The sequence below is a fragment of the Contarinia nasturtii genome, unplaced genomic scaffold (assembly GCF_009176525.2).
Source record: "Contarinia nasturtii isolate CC-2019 unplaced genomic scaffold, AAFC_CNas_1.1 Cnas_scaffold_2489, whole genome shotgun sequence".
Classification (NCBI taxonomy): domain Eukaryota; kingdom Metazoa; phylum Arthropoda; class Insecta; order Diptera; family Cecidomyiidae; genus Contarinia; species Contarinia nasturtii.
This window is the reverse complement of record NW_022199810.1, coordinates 263,659-266,541: the sequence shown is the minus strand read 5'-3', so window position 1 is coordinate 266,541 and position 2,883 is coordinate 263,659.

Below are 2,883 nucleotides of genomic sequence, written 5' to 3'. Positions count from 1 at the left end.
GATCAATATCTAATCAATGTGCATCGGTTCCTTCATATCGGTGGCTCCATGAATTTTGGTCGCGCCCTTATATTTTCTCAGCGACCAAAATTCCATAATAAATTAAGTGTATCTCCCATACAACATTTTCAAAAATAAGAATTTGTATTGAAATTTATTCAAACTTTCGGTATATTATTTTTTGCAGAAAAAACATTCTGTGCAAAGTTTCATGTCATTACAACATCAAACAGGCAGTAACATCAAACTTCAATACAAATTCCAATTTTTTTGTGATTTTTTCATCAAAATTTGATTTTTTTAAAAACCACCTGGAACCGCGCATCACCAAAAATCATTTTTTTTTCGAATCCGTTGTTATAGTCATGTTTTTATGACTTTCTTACAGAGGTTATAGGGGTACGATTTTTGATTCTTGAAAAAATGTCAAAATCGAACCACTCTACTGTCCACTTGATTAATATAAATGATTTCAAATAAGTTAATAGGAGGTAGTCGGAACCCACCGATCAAGTATGGTTTAAAGCATATATGGGCACAGGGGGTGTGTAAGCTCGGATAACCCCCGTCTTAAATCATCCGAGCTGATGGACCCCAACTAGGGTTTCCCGTGATAAAAAATCACGGTATGTTATTTTAATGTTATAACATCCCAAGCACTCGAATTGCACTGTTCGCCCGGGGCATTTGCACCATGCGTCAGCTACGAAAACACGAAACAGAATACGGAGCGAGACACGAAGAAAGTAGTGTATTTGCATATACGCTTCGTGCCTTGCGTCTTATTTTTTATTCCCCTTTTTTGTCTTTTTTTATGTAGCGTAGCAGCCTTTGCCATGCAAACAGCTGAAAAAGGGGAATAACGAATAAGACGCAAGGAATGAAGCGTATACGCACATACACTACATTCTCCGTGTCTCGCTCCGTATTCTGTTTCGTGTTTTCGAAACTGACGCACGGTGCGAATGCCCCGGGTGAACAGTGCGAATTGAGTGCTTGGGATACCGTGATACAAATCACAGAGCACCCCAAGATGTTAATTGCTTTACTGTTTGGTTTATTCTTTAAAAATACTAAAAATGGAAATAAATTTAATTTAAAATTCGTAATTAGAAAATTATTTTAAAAATATTTAGTGAACAACGCGTGTGTTTGTTTCCAAATTAGATTTCAACTTAGAGCCGTGTTTGGAATTGAATTCAAGTGCGAGGTATCAAATTGTTTATTGAAAATCACAAATACCACACTACGTAATCCAATAGCTACGATCAAAAATTAAAAAATATATTTCAAGAACATTATGTACTTGTTACAAAGCACAAGGCTCAGGATCGATATTTATTAAGCAGGTTTTTATTCTATCGATCGTATTTATTATTTACTCACAATACATCGGATGTGTACGCTCATGTCCTGAATTTTCGATTGGAAACAGTTAGTGTTTCAGTATAAGTTTTTTTATTAACAACGGCAGTTATAGTATCGATTCTCATAGTGAGTTTTAATTTTTCAAGGTTAATGTCGAAAATATCTCAAGCTAGTACTGAACACCAGTGAACTGAAGAAATTATAAAATGAATTTTAGAACTTAACTTATAATATCATTGGGTCTACATCTGGTCAGTCCAATGACTTTTTCAAAAATGCAAAAAATCGTCCAGAAAACCTGTACAAAATACTTTGCGTGATACACGCTGGATTCCATTTGTGCATGTTAGTATTTGATAAGCGGATAAATATTATAACTTACTTAGAACTTGTGGGCGTTTAGTATTGTTCCTGTAAAGTACAAAGGAAGAAATAACAACACGTGTGTGTTTGTTAAGAGTAATCAAGTGACTGACTGTCTTTATTCAAATGAGTCGAATGTGTCGCGCATAACGGTATTCCGTTCATGCGTCGCTGGCGTACGTCAAGTGCGACAATGCGCACTACAATATTCAAATTTTGGTTGGAATTCGAACGAAATTTCACAAGAAACGGAGGACTTTTGTTTGGAATGCATTTACATTTGTACGTTACTTACTAACTATGTAATTGCACATACAGCAAAAACGATAAATTATCGATATTCAATTATTCATGTTTAAATCTGAACAATATGAATCTTTGAATTGCAATCAAAAATACGGTTGATTTCGTTTCTGACAGTAATTTTAGCAAAATGGTCACTAAGTTTAGCCAAAATGAGCAGTAAAAAAGTAATAAGTTCTGTTAAAGTTATTTCATTATTATTGCACTAAAACTAGCACCACGGAGTGGTATTTTCAAAACCATCTGTAAAACATATTTTTAGTCCAAAAAACACAATAAAAAATAAATTCAACATAAATACAATAACAATTAGTAGGATTAGTTCAATGGAGGCACTTTTGTTTGTTTCTGTAGACAGTACATTGATTTCGTTGTTTATCTGATTTTCGGTGTTTCTTATGGCTTCTTGTTTCTGTGATCCCGAAAACAACCAATTAGATAAAGATGCGCCGGCAAACGTGCATCCTATCGTAAATGCGCCCAGGATTGCCCACGTTATCGGATCTGCCATATTTATTTTTACTCACTTTTTTTTTCACTAAATTTATAATATGTATGCTAATTGTTTATTATTATTTTTTTAGAATATTCGCATTATTGTCGGTTTCTGTTCACTGGAAATCGACGAAAGTACTCTCTTTTACTTTTCCGCACACACATAGTGTGAAAGGGGAAAGTATTGTAATGGGTCAAAATTTACGACATCTCAAAAACATGTTTTCTGGACGTTTCTGAGGTCAGAGAACCCGAATCAGGCCGTTTTGAGCATGGTTGTTGTGGGTCTGTTCCACGTCGTACGTCGTACGTCGTACGTCGTACGTCGTACGTCGTACGTCGTACGTCGTACGT